The following is a 14,074-nucleotide window of genomic DNA, read 5'->3' on the forward strand; positions in this document are numbered from 1 at the left end:
GGTTTTCAAGGACATGACTCTGTTTCTCGAGTGTGGTTCCCTACTGTAGCATAAATGTTAACAAGTTAAATGCATATCACATAAGAATTTTAATTGTTCATCATATGTTTATGTATTGAAATATAGAGTCGAATTGATATAATTGGTAACATTACCCATTTGCTTTGATTTGAGATGTCAAGTGATTAAAAAATTTTTAATTCAGAATTGAATTACCTTGCTTATTTGAATTTATCATTTTTGCATAATTAGGATGAACTAATTTAATTTGCAGTTATCCTTAAATGACTTAACTGATGTCTGCTGAGGTTCTCAAGGCCACAGGATTATGGAGTCATGCTGAACATCACTCTGTCTCTTAGGGTTGGAAGTACAAGTGCACCTTGTGAAGCCTGGAGACAGCAGTTACGAGCTTGATTTTTCTCCATTAATGTTTTTTTCTGTTTTGTCCCCCTCACCTCACTCTAGGCTGCTGCATGTTTCCCAGAAGCACCACACATTGCATTTGGAGGTGGTCCTCCTTTTCCAACTTTGTTCTGATTTTATGTCATTTTTACTTGGTGTTGAGCTCACATCTCAGTTCTGCAAAGGAAAGCTGGTTATTTATCTGGTAACTTATGGTTGGAATCCCCAAGACAGTGCTCTTAATAGAAACTGAGTGTCCTTTAGCAAATATTGCTTTTTGATGATGCATTTTAATAAGCCTTTAAAAAATCTGGATACCAGACTACCGGCTAGGGTACCTGGAGCCAATAATTTTAAAATAGTGTTTTTCAAACTGCAGGTCCTGACCCACTAGTGGATTATGAAATAATTCTAGAGGTTGTGACAAGCACTTAAAAAACAATGAAACAAAATGGAATAGATAATATTAGAGTGTATTATACGTAAAAAGGTAACAACAGTTTCATAAAATTTTTATATTCTTTTGGTGTGTGTGCGTATATACTGATTTATGATAAAAAATAATTTATAGATTTATTTTGTGAGTTGCCATCAAAAGAACTTGAAAGTCACTGCCATGGGTTTAAAGTTATCTGAAACAGTTTTGTAATATAGCAGTTTGAAATGAAGCCCCAACAATATATGTAACAAATAAAAGTGTAGATAGGTTTTAGTTGCAAATTTTAAAGGGACTGGCAAGTTACTTTTCCTGAGAAGTCTAGCCCTGGGATGACTGGGTATTTTCCAAAGGGCCAGGAACCAGTTATCCCAATAAACGGTAGGGGCCTAAATGCTCCCTCCCTGGGAGGCTCTGAGGTAACGTTCCTCATCTCACTTGTAATGCTGTCGTTGCCCTGCTGCAGTGGCTGTTGGAAGTACTGCGTCTTCCCTAACCAGATCAGAAGGACCCAGTTTTCCCAAAGTCTTGATCTGCCAGAAAGATGGCATTGCACTTCTCCCCGATTTGTGGGACCTGCACCCAGCTTGGAGAGCTAGAAAACTCCAGCCCTTAACTCCCCTCTTTGCTAGGGAACCACATTTTCCTTCCCACTGGGTCCTTGGAAGATGGGAAGCAGCAGTAAGGTTACTTGTGTTTTATCTACACCATGTGAGTCTGTGTTTTTGTGTGAAGGCTGACTCATGTGGAGGAAAGTTCTCTGCCTAGAATTATAAAATTAATGCTAATCAGAGTAATGCAGCATCCCACTTCCAATCTGCTAATGAGCTTTGGGGAGAGATGGCACATCTTCCTGCAGCTGATGGATGCCCCTTTTAGAGGATCTACAACATCCTCCCCAGGTCTTCACTCAGCTGGGCTAACACACTTCAGAACAAAAGAATCCTCAGGGCAGGATGGGACCCCTTGCTTTTCTGGTTCTTGTCCCTTGAATTTTCCAAACTTCTCCTCACTTTTCAGTCTACTCTCTCTGCCACTAAAATGGCTGCCTATTAAACTCATCAGTGGAATCTGCCATACTGTGTCACTTAAACTTTTTCCATCTGCTTATGGTTTTTACTATTTTTTCATAGAAAGCCCTGACCTAAATCTCTACTCTTCTTTTATAATGCTTTCATTTTGACCTTACTACTGCTGAAAGTCAACCAAACTCATTCATCACTGTCCCTCCCCCCAATCTCCATTAACATTATCCTGTTATCCAGGTTTTTAACATACACTCAAGAGATTGTCAACAAAAATGGACTAAACCTTTACATGGAACTTCTTTACCCCCACATGGGACATTTTCAAGAATAGGAGCTTTCAGATGAATTAACAATGTAGATAAATTTGTTACCAACACTAGAATCTCATTCTAAAATATTTTCTACAGCTCAAAACATGGCATAAGGCAGATTCCTATTTAAGAGAAAGGGCCTTCTTTTAAGTTGTCTTGAAGATTCTGAGACTGTCCTTAAGAGCAGTGTTATGAGAGGATATGAGGCACAATTTCAGTCACCCCAAGAGTTAATTTAAATGGAGAAAATGAGATGGTTTCCCAAAACACTGGAATTGATTTTTCCCTGAGTCTCTCCATAGTTGTAGATTCTGATAATCACAGAATATAGAGAAGGAAGAAACTTGGTGTTCCTTCTAACTGCCTCATTTCACAAACCAAGAAATTGAGGAGAAGAGACATGAGGTCATTAAAGTCATCCAGTTACTTAGTTGCTTACTTCGACTAGGGTGGTTTCAGAAAGGATGCAGAAAAGTACAAGTATTTGAGAGCTACTTAGGGACTGTATTAATCAACACTGTAATAATCAGCTCTGTGTCCTTGGGTGCTGCGACAGCTGGGGGTCCACTGCCGCAGCTGAGAAATAAAGTGTGAGGAAGAAACAAAAACTGAGGGAGTCCATCGCCACTAGACCTGCCTTATAAGAAATGTCAAAAAGAGCTCTCCTGTCTGAAATGAAAAGGCAAAGGATACAAAGCTTTAAACAAGTTGATAAATAGATAAAATCAGAAAACTGCAACTCTGTATCAGAACATGTTAGTAAACAATTATGATGCAAAGGTTAAAGGGAAAGAAAGCATTAAAAATAACATTAACCATTCCAATTTGGTAACAAATTCACAATACAGAAGGAAATAATTTTGACAACAAAAATAGCAAGGGAAGAAGAAAAGGACAGAACTTGCCTAGTCAAATGAAGCAAAAATGCTATCAGCAGAAAAAGAACTATCTCATCTGTGAGACCTTTTATACAAACCTCATGGTAACCACAAAACAAAAATTAAGGCAGAGTCACGAAACATAAAAAAAGAGGAAACTGAAAAACACATCACCAAAAACCGTCAAGCTGAAATTGTAGTGAGAAACACAAGGAAAAAGAAACAAAGGAAATATAGAGCAACCATAAAACAAAAGATAAGATGGCAATAATAAGTCCCTATATATCCATAATCATCCTAAATGTAAATGGATTGAATGCACCAATGAAAAGACAGAGAGGCTGGACAGGTTAAGAAAAAGACCCAAAAATGTGCTGCCTCCAGGAGACCCATCTCAGCTCTAAAGAAAAACATAGGCTCAGAGTGAAGGGGTGGAAGATGATACTCCAACCAAATGACAACCAAAAGAAAGTGAGTGTAGCCATAATTCTATCAGACAAAATAGACTTCAAGCCAAAAAAGACAGGAGACAAAGATGGGCATTATATAATGATAAAGGGGATAATCCATCAAGAAGACATAACATTTATTAATATATATGCACCTAACGTAGAAGCACCAAAGTCTATAAAACAACTATTAACAGATCTAAAGGGAGAAACTGACAGCAACACCATAAGAGTAGGGAACTTTAATACCCCACTTACATCAACGGATAGGTCTTCTAGAGAGAAAAATCAACAAAGAAACGTTGACCTTAAATGAAACACTAGACCAGATGAATTGAACAGATACATATATAATATTCAATCCAAAAGCAGCAGGATATACATTTTCTCTCAAGTACACATGAAACATTCTCAAAGATACACTGTTTGTTGGGAAACAAAACAACTCCCAATAAACTTAAGAAGACTGAAAAGATATCAAGCATCTTTTCCAACCACAATGGTATGAAACTAGAAATCAACCACAAGGAGAAAGCTGGAAAAGTCACAAATATGTGGAGCCTAAACAACGTGCTATTCATTAACTATTGGAACAACAACAAAATTAAAGGAGAAATGGAAAAATATCTGGAGACAAATGAAAAGGAAAATACAGTGTACCAAAATCTATTGGATACAGCAAAAGCAGTTCTAAGAGGGAAGTTCCTAGCAACACAGGCCTACCTTGAGAAACAGGAAAAATCTCAAATAAACAATCTAACAATACATCCAAAAGAATCAGAAAAATGAAGTGCCCAAAGTCAGGAGAGCAAAGGAACTACTAGAAATCAGAGCTGAAATAAATGACATGGAGAGTAAAAAGAAAATAGAAAAGATCAGCGAAACTAAGAGCTAGTTCTTTGAAAATATAAACAAAATTGACAAACCTTTAGGTAGAATAAGACAAAAAGAGAGAAGCCTCAAATAAATAAAATCAGAAAGAGAAGAAATCACAAGCAATATAACAGAAATACAAAGGATTACAACAGTATTCTTTATCAATGTTATAAACTACATTAACAAAATGAAGAATAAAAATCACATGATCATCTCAACAGATGCAGAGAAAGCATTTGACAAGATTCACCACATATTTATGATAATAACTCTCAATAAAATAATTATAGAAGGAAAGTACCTCAACATAATAAAGGCCATATATGACAAACCAACAGCTAACATTATACTCAATGGTGTAAACTGATAGCTATCCCTCTAAGAGCAGGAACAAGACAAGGATGCCCACACTCACCCTTCTTAGTCCTAGCCAGAGCAATCAAGTAAGAAAAATAAATAAAACATATTCAAACTGGAAAGGAAGAAGTAAAACTGTCACTACTTGTGGATGATGAGATTTTACATATAGAAAACGCTAAAGAATCCATCAAAAAACTAAAAACAAACTAGCAGAAATAAAAAATCAAGAATACAATCCTATTTACAATCACAACAAAAAGAATTAAGTGGGTAGGAATAAATTTAACCAATGAGGTGAAAGACCTATACACTGAAGACTATAAGACATTGTTGAAAGAAATTAAAGACATAAAGAAATAGAAGGATATTCTGTGCTCATGGATTAGAAGAATTAACATAGTGAAAAAGTCCATATTACCTAAAGCAATCTACAGATTCAATGTAATCCCTATCAAAACCCCAATGACATTTTTCACAGAAATAGAAGAATTCTAAAATTTATTGGAAACAACAAAAGTCCCCAAAGATCCACAGCACTCCAGAGAAAAAAGAACAAAGCTGGAGGCATCACATTCCCTAATTTCAAAGTATACTACAAAGCTGTATTAATCAAAACAGCACGATACTGGCAGAAAAGCAGACACAGATCAATGGAACAGAATTGATAGCCAAGAAATAAACCCATACATTTAGGAACAGCCAATTTTCAACAAAGGAGCTAAGAACATACAATGGAGAAGGGAAAGTCTCTTCAATAAACACTGTTGGGAAAACGGACAGCCGCACACAAAAGAATGAAAGTAGACCATTTTCTTACACCATGCACAAAAATTAACTCAAAATGGATTAAAGACTTGAATGTAAGACCTGAAACCATAAAACTCCAAAGAAGAAAACGTAGGCAGTAAGCTCTTTGCTATCATTCTTAGCAGTATGTTTTTGAATATGTCTCCTCAGGAAAGGGAAACAAAAGAAAAAATAAGCTAATGGGACTACATCAAACTAAAAAGTGTCTGTATGGCAAAGGAAACATCAATAAAATGAAAAGACAACCTAGCAATTGGAAGAAGATATCTGCAAATCATTTATCCAATAAGGGGTTGCTATCCAAAATATATGAAGAACTCAACAACAAAAGAACAAACTTAGTCAAGAAATGGGCAGAGGATTTGAACAGACATTTTCCCAAAGATATACAGATGGCCAACAGGCACATGAAAAGATGTTCAACATCACTAATTATTAGAGAAATACAAATCAAAACCACAATGAGATATCACCTCATGCCCATCAGAATGGCTATTATTAAAAGGCAAGAAATAAGAAGTGTTGGAGAGGGGCCAGTGCCATGGCCGAGTGGTTAAGTTCGTGTGCGCTACTTCAGCAGCCCAGGGTTTTGCCGGTTTGGATCCTGGGCCTGGACATGGCACCACTCATCAAGCTATGCTGAGGTGGCATCCCACACAGCACAGCCAGAAGGACATACAACTAGAATATACAACTATGTACTGGGAGGGTTTGGGGAGAACAAGAAGGAAAAAAAGATAGACAACAGATGTTAGCTCAGGTGCCAATCTTTACAAAGAAAACAGAAGTGTTGGAGAGGATAGGAGAAATACACTGCTGGTGGGAATGTAAATTGGTGCAGCCACTGTGGAAAACAGTACAGAGATTCGTCAAAAACTTAAAAATAGAATGACCAGGCATGACATCAGCATCATGGCAGAGTGAGCTCTTCCCTTAGACTCTCCTCCCTAAGAAACAATGAAAAGGACATTCATAAACCAACAGAGGACAGGCACAGAACACAAAAGACATCTGAGAGACCCATGCAGCCATATGTCTGAAGGTGGAGGTGCTGGACCCCCCAGGAGGAAGAAGGAGGAAGTAAGGGGATCTCCTCTCCCTCCCCAGCAATGACCTAGGGCACAGGACCATGCACAGCTCTGAGAAAAGAGGGGCCTGGGGGGGAGACTCTGTGGGAATGCCTTCGCTCTCCAAGTTCCCTCACATCCCATAGGAAAGCTCCACAGAGGAGGCTAAGCTATTGTGGGGCTGTCTTCATGAAGCCAGCATGCCAGGAGGACAGACAGCGAGGGCAAAGAGAGAACACCCACCGGATGGCACATGCAAAAGAAGTGCCCCTCCCCCTGCTGGGCTCACAAGCTCAGGCAGTCAGCCAGAGCAAGGGACCCCATCTAGAGTGCCCGTGCATACATTAGCAAAGCAGCAGCTACAAGCAGGCAATCGCAGATGGGTCCTGTCAGCATAGATTCCAAAGGACAAGCACAGACACCAGGGATCACAGCAGGCTCAGAATACACAGCTCCTGAACCTCCTCCAGTGGTGGCAGGTGGAATCTGAAACCAGATACTATCTATGTGAAGGCACAAACCAACCCCATCAAATAGTATGAAGAAATATATTAATAGTCCAGACCAGAAGGAAAATGAAAAGCACCTAGAAATCAATCCTGAAGGCACACAAATTTACAATGTAAACGACAGAGAACTCAAAATAGCTAACATTAAAAAACTCAACGAGTTACAAGAAAATTCAGATAGTTCAATTAAATCAGGAATAAAATTAATAAACAGAGGGAATACTTCACAAAAGAGATTGACCCTATAAAGAGAAACCAATCAGAAATGTTGGAGATGAAAAACACAATGAGATAAAGAAAAATCTGGATACCCTGAATTACAGAGCTGACGTTATGGAAGACGGAATTAGCAATCTGGAGGACTGAAATATAGAAAGGCTTCAGATGGAGGAGGAGAGAGAATTGAGACTAAAAAGAAACGAAGAAATTCTCTGAGAAATATCTGATTCAATTAGGAAATGCAACATAAAAACTATGGGTATTATAGAGGGAGAAGGGAGGGAGAAAGGAGCAGAAAGTCTGTTCAAACCTGGGAAAGGAGCTGGAATTACAAGTAAAAGACGCTAACAGAACTTCTGATTACATCAATGTAAAAAGACCTACTCCAAGGCACAGAGTAGTAAAACTGGCAAAAGTCAGTGACAAAGAAGAAATATTTTTAAAGGCAGCAAGGCAGAAGAAAATAACTTACAAAGACCATACCAAACTTTCAGGAGATTTCTCAGCAGAATCTTTACAGGCTACGAGAAGGTAGAATGAGATATTCAAAATTCTGAAAGACAAAACCCTTCAGCCAAGAATACTCTATCCAGGGAAAAATATCCTACAGATATGGTGGAGAAATAAAAACTTTCCCACATAAACAAAAGCTGAGGTAGTTCATCGCCACAAGACACCCCAAACAGGAAATGCTCAAGAAGACCTTCATACCTGAAAAAGAACAAAAAGAGTTCACAAAGCCTTGAGCAAGGAGACAAATAGGCAGCCAAAGTCAGAAAATTGCAGCTCTCTACCAGAACAGGTTAGCAAAAACTTAATTATGACCTTAAAAATAAAGGGAAGGAAAACATCAAAAATGACTATAATCTTGTGATTTTAACCACAAAATCACAACACAAAACAGAATATGTTATGACCAACAAATCAGAGGAAGAGGAAAAGGATGGAACTGGCTTAGACCAAGGAAATAAGAGGCTATCAGAAAATGGTATAGCTCATCTACGAGATTTTTTATACAAACCTGATGGTAACCACTAAACAAATAATCAGAACAGAGACACAAATGATACAAAAAAAAGAAAACTGAGGGGCTGTCCCAGTGGCATAATGGTTAAGTTCTCATGCTCTGCTTCAGCCACCCAGGGTTTGCAGCTTCAGGTCCCAGGCACAGACCTATGCATCTCTCATCAAGCCCTGCTGTGCTGGCATCCCACATACAAAAAACAGAGGAAGATTGCCACAGATGTTAGCTCAGCAACAATCTTCCTCAAGCTAAAAGAGAGGAAGATTGCTTACAGATGTTAGCTCAGGGTCAGTCTTCCTCACACACAAAAAAGAGAAAACTGAGAAAACCATCATAGAGAACTACCAAACTGAACTGGCAGTCCAAAATACACAAGACAAGAAACAAGGGAAATACAGAACTGGAAAACAAGTGATAAAATGGCAGCATTAAGCCCTTATATATAAATAATCACTCTAAATGTAAATAGATTGGATTCTCCAATCAAAAGACAGAGTTGTGGGATGGATTGAAAAACAAGACTCATCAATATGCTGCCTTCAGGAAACACTCTTAGCTCTAAAGGCAAACACAGGCTCAGAGTGAAGGGACGGAAGATGATACTCTAAGCTAATGGCAAACAAAAGAAAGCAGTTATTGCAATACTTACATCAGACACTGTAGACTTCAAGATAAAAAAGGCAATGAGAGACAAAGAGGGGCAGTATATAATGATAAAAGGGACACTCCAACAAGAAGACATAACACTTATAAATATACGTGTACCCAACAAAGGAGTACCAAAGTACATAAAGCAACTATTAACAGACCTAAAAAGAGATATTAACAACAACATAATAATAGTAGGGGGCCCCAACACTCTACTTACATCGATGGATAGATCATCCAGACAGAAAATTAACAAGGAAATAGTGGAATTAAATGAAAAACGAGACGAGATGGACTTAATAGATATATATGGAACATTCTATCCAAAAACAGCAGAATACACATTCTTCTCAAGTGCACATGGAGCATTCAAAGGACAGACCATATGTTTTGAAACAAGACAGGCCTTGATAAATTTAAGAAGATTGAAATCACATCAAGCATCTTTTCTGACCAAAATGCTAGGAGACTAGAAATCAGCTACAGGAGAAAAGCTGGGAAGTGACAAATATGTGGAGACTACACAACATGCTACTGAACAACCAATGGATCATTGAAGAAATTAAAAGAGAAATCAAAAAATATCTGGAGACAAATGAAAATGAAAATACACCACACCAACTCATATGGGATGCAGAAAAAGTGGTCCTATGAGGGAAATTCATAGCAATACAGGCCCAGCTTAAAAAACAAGAAAGATCTCACATAAGCAATCTTAAAATACAGTTAGAAAATGAACCAACAAAGCCCAAAGTCAGCTGAAGGAGGGAAATAATAAAAATCAGAGCAGAAATAAATGAAATTGAAACCAAAAAAGAAAAAAGAATAGTAGAAAAGATCAGTGAAACAAAGAACTGGTTCTTTGAGAAGATATGCAAAATTGACAAACCCTTAGCCTGACTCGCTAAGAAAAAAAGAGAGAAGGCTCAAATAAATAAAATTAGAAATGAAAGAGGAGAAATTACAACAGATACCACAGAAATATAAAGGATTATAAGAGAATACTATGAAAAACTATATAGCAACAAACTGGACAATCTAGAAGAAACAGATAAATTCTAAGACTCATACAACTTTCCAAAACTGAATCAAGAAGAAACACAGAATCTGAATAGCCCAATCACAAGTAAAGAGATTGAAACAGGTAGCTTAGTGGGAAACTACTTACCCTGACAAAGTTACCCACTCAAAGCTAACAGCCAACATCACAATTAATAGTAAAACACGGTATATTTTTCCTTAAGACTGACTTGATTTCTACTATTTCTACTTCTCCTTTTCCTTTAATGCATGGATCCTGCTAAACCTTATAAATCCATTACAACATAAAGTGGGGAATGAATAAAGAGCTCACCTGAGGGATGTTCACTTTCTGTGGCTCCTGGGCGAGTACAGAGGACTGTGGTTCAGCTGAGGGGACAGAGAGAAGACAGGGGTCCTGAGATTTAGCTGTCTTACAGCTCTTAGATTCAGCTCCTCAAATCTCAGCACCCCAGTTGGGGATCATCCTCCCCATAGGCACAGGGCCCTCTGGGCCTTGAAAAGGCACAAGAAGGATCATGGACAGGCAGCAACACCTCTCTTTGTGTGATTCTGAAATGACCATGGAGCTGAAATCTGCAGTTTTTTACTGAGTGAACATAAACTTTACTCGATTGATTTAACAATAACGCATGTGTCCTTCTGAATAACAGAAAGAAATAAAAACAACCGATTAGTTGAATTAAAGTACGCCAAACGACAAGACACTATTCCTTCATTAAAGTTAACTTAGCAGAAAAATACTCAGTATGCATCATTTATCTATTTTTCTCAGTAATATTATTTAACCCCTGGTATACACAATCCACGGAAAGCCTAGTAAAAGAGATGGGAGGATTTAAGGCAGGAATTTTTAATTGTTCATTTCAGATGGGAAGTATTTCTCAAAAGGCCCTTTTGATAGATGCTTTTGGTAACTTACCTGTGAGAGAGTGAACTGTCACAAACTGCGTTTCCCTGGACAAGTCACTGAAATTTTCAGGCCCAATGTCTTTAAATCTTTCAAAAGAGTTAGAAGTAGGTGACCTTGGAAAACTCTTCACAGATCATCATTCTTGGATCCTGTGACGTCAGGATAACGTCACTAATGTCACATGTGGTGGTGGACATGTGTGACAGCAGCGCATCTGTAAATAGCGGGGGCCATTTAAGGGGACTGGAGACAGAACTTCCTCCCTCTGCCTGGTTGTCCCTTACCCCCAGACCTTGCCCTCACAGCTCTCCAACAAAGCAGCCTTTCCTGAGCAGCCCGCCCCTGGGCCACCCCAGCTCACCTGTACTTCCCAGGGACGGCCCAAATGCCCCACTGTCACACAGTGTGGTGGCTCCTGAAGGTGGCATCATCATCAAGTCTGGTTCATTCTGGGCAGGAGGATCAAGACCTGCTTCTGATCTTGCAAATCTAGCATCTGCTCCTTTCTGGGCTCTTGTCTCTGCTCTGAAGCTCTGGAGAGAGGTCTAAGGTCAGAGGGGCGCTCTCTTCCAGGTAAGACTCCCTCACAGAGGCCCCCTGCTTCCTGCCTCACAAGGGCTGGTTTGTTTCAAGGCAACTGGGACATGGATCTGAGAAATAAATTCATTTTAGGGGCAAAAAGCCTGACTCTTGGAATTCATTATAACATTAGACTTCAAGGACAGAAAGCCTGACAATGCAGAGGGGGCCAGGCACCTCTGTCTGACCCAAGGGACCTGAAGAGACACTAGAAATCCCAGGATACATGTGACACACGGTGGGATTCCATCCACATCCTTTCCTTTACATCCTTGGGGACGCAGGGACAGGCCATGTTCCTAAGTGCTGTGAAGGCTGTAATGCCAGTCTTGGGCAGGTGTGACATCAGACAAAGCCTGAGACTGAAGCGAAGCACACCTGCCCTCGAATCCAAATTCCCTGGCTGGGAGCTCCTGACTCGAGCACATCGGGCCACCGACCCGAGCCTCGGTTTCTGGTGAAGTGGTTGTCAGGGTACATTAAACTATCCAGTAAAAAAACAAAGCGTCCTCTAACTATAAGAGCAGTTGTCACTTACTTAAGGCTTCCTACCTGGCACTTGTCTAAAATAGTGATCTATGTTTCCAAACGCCGCCGTGAAACAATCATTATTAATAGTTATAGATGAGAACCCTGACTCTCGCCCAGGTTCCTTCTGTCGCCCCTGCTTACAGGTGACAGAGCTGGCACTGACCGGGCCTGTAGTTCTCCAGAGCTTGGGCTCCACCGCAGACCCACGGTCACCGTCCGCCTGATAAACGCACTCCTCCCTCCCGCACCCACCGCCGCCGACACGGCTTCTCTCCGGTCGGGCTGCAGGCGGGCTGGTCACACGATCCTCGAGCACCCCGGACCGCCCCGAACACCTGCGCCCCGGGAGCCCGAGGGCCGGGGTCTCCCCCATCGACCTTACCCGATCTGACGGCCCGCCCGGGTTTATACACCGCCGCGGGGGGCGACGAGGTCCCAGACACTTCCTGCTCCCATCCCCAAGCACAGGCACACCCTTCCCAGCTAGTCCCTCGCCCTAGGTGCGCACCCTGCATTTTCCGAGCACACCCCAAAGTTCCCCAACGGTTCTCTGGAGTCCTGAGAAGACAAACGAGGAGGCTACGGCTGCACATGCGCAGAAGGAGCGTGGCGTCCCCTTCCCAGAGTCCAGGCCGTGAACCTCACCAATTTAAAACTACATTTCCCATAGGCCTCCGCGTCTACATTTCAAGTCACTCTTGGCCTTTCCGCGAAAGCGGGAGGACGATGTTCTTAAATCACTCCTGCCCAGGGTCCTCCGAGCCCGAAGAGGTTAAGGGTTAAGCCTGAACTCTGCTGTCAAATGCAAAGAGTAATCCGCTATTGGCTCCCGATTAAAATAGCATTTTTTTTCATAAGTCATTTGGAGGTAATTGGGGAAATTTGAATACGGATTGGATATGGAAAATATTAAAATATTACTTAGATGGTGTGAAAAAAATTTGGAGTTATGTAGGAAAATTGACTTTGTAAAAAGAAAAAGACATGACGACTGAAGTAGTTAAATTATATAGCTGTAAAATTATAATTTTACAATTTTTCAACCTGGGACCTCCACCCTGTTCCTTTACAGCCGCCGGACCCACCAACCCCTGAGCCCCATCCTGGCGCGCCTGGGGCCCAGTGTGCAGATTCTACTGAGGGTCTGCACAGGTGCTCCAGGGGTGGATGTTTATAGGAAATCTGTTGGGTTTTATACATTAACATTGCTTCTTGCTAAATCCTCTTATTGTTTCATAAATTTTTGTGTTAAATATCTTGGATTGCCATGCACATAACGACAAGTTTGCTTGCTTTTTGCTGACGTTTATAATTCTTTGTCATTCTTTAGCAAATTACAGATAAAAGCACAAGAATGCTGGTTAAACTATATTAAATCAATCATAATAGACTTTAACATAAAGATCACGAAGGAGAGAAAGTGGTCACAACATATGTCATTTAACAAACATTTATTGAAAACTGACTGTACAGTCGACATCATTCTAGGTGCTGGGATAGCAACATCAAATAAAAGAGAGTAAATTCCCTACCGCCATGGAGTTTATGATCAGGGTTGTTGTGGGGCCTATTAGTCAGGGTCCCCTCAAGAAACAGGTGTCAGTTGTCAAGAAACCATGGGACACTTGAGGAGAGTCTAATAAAATAGGGTTCTAAAAATGTGGGTAGGGTTAGTGAAGCATCCTGTAACTAGTGTTGGTAGAGAGTTATTATCACCCCCAGGGCTGTAGTGAGAGTAGGTAACACTATCAGAACTTAGCACAAAAGGCCACCCTTACGAGAGCTGTGGTCTTAGGAAGAGAAATATTGTGAATGCCCATTACATGGCTCAGCACGGAGAGCCAAAGGAATAAATACCCAACACCTCACTTGTTCTCTTCCCTCTGATATCCTATCCTCTGTTAAGCATTTATAAACCCCATTCAATACCTATTCTTAGAATTCCATCCACATATGTCTCTTCTAGACCTTTTTGTCACCAATTTTCCAGTCT

The 14,074-nt window shown here is 40.3% G+C and overlaps 1 long non-coding RNA gene across 3 annotated transcripts in view; it reads right to left on the reverse strand.

The window, feature by feature from the left end:
- Positions 1-12,740, reverse strand: part of LOC138915083 (uncharacterized) — a 73,555-nt gene extending 60,815 nt beyond the window's left edge. For all 3 annotated transcript variants that reach the window (XR_011439615.1, XR_011439614.1, XR_011439616.1), the window contains exons 1-4: positions 12,590-12,740; positions 11,333-11,504; positions 10,981-11,185; positions 10,372-10,427 (exon numbers count right to left, since the gene is read on the reverse strand). This is a non-coding gene — a long non-coding RNA (uncharacterized lncRNA). The remainder of the gene's footprint in view (positions 1-10,371; positions 10,428-10,980; positions 11,186-11,332; positions 11,505-12,589) is intronic.
- Between the last annotated feature and the right edge of the window lie 1,334 nt (positions 12,741-14,074).

Source organism: Equus caballus, chromosome 6 (assembly GCF_041296265.1).
Source record: "Equus caballus isolate H_3958 breed thoroughbred chromosome 6, TB-T2T, whole genome shotgun sequence".
NCBI classification, from domain to species: Eukaryota; Metazoa; Chordata; class Mammalia; order Perissodactyla; family Equidae; genus Equus; species Equus caballus.